General features: G+C 9.2%; 1 protein-coding gene across 1 annotated transcript in view; it reads left to right on the forward strand.

The window, feature by feature from the left end:
• The window catches only part of EMH_0006120 (uncharacterized protein), a gene marked incomplete at both ends in the record, with an annotated part of 10,579 nt that overhangs the window by 8,151 nt on the left and 2,189 nt on the right, over positions 1–239 (forward strand). The gene's annotated exons all lie outside the window — the stretch shown is intronic.

Consider the following 239-nt stretch of genomic DNA (forward strand, 5'->3'; position numbering starts at 1 on the left):
CTTTTATTGTATTTTATTTTATTGTTTTTTTATTTTATTTTATTTTATTTTATTTTATTTTGTTTTTTTATATTTTTTCTGTTGACTTACTTTATCTCTTTTTCTTCTTTTCTTTTCGTTTTTTTTTAATTAATTAATTAATTGATTTATATATGCATTTATTTACACATTTATTTATTTATTTATTTATTTCTTTTTTTTTTTTTTTTTTTTTTTTTTTTTTTTTTTTTTTTTTTTTT

Source organism: Eimeria mitis, genomic scaffold (genome assembly GCF_000499745.2).
Source record: "Eimeria mitis Houghton genomic scaffold, Emh_scaff268, whole genome shotgun sequence".
Classification (NCBI taxonomy): domain Eukaryota; phylum Apicomplexa; class Conoidasida; order Eucoccidiorida; family Eimeriidae; genus Eimeria; species Eimeria mitis.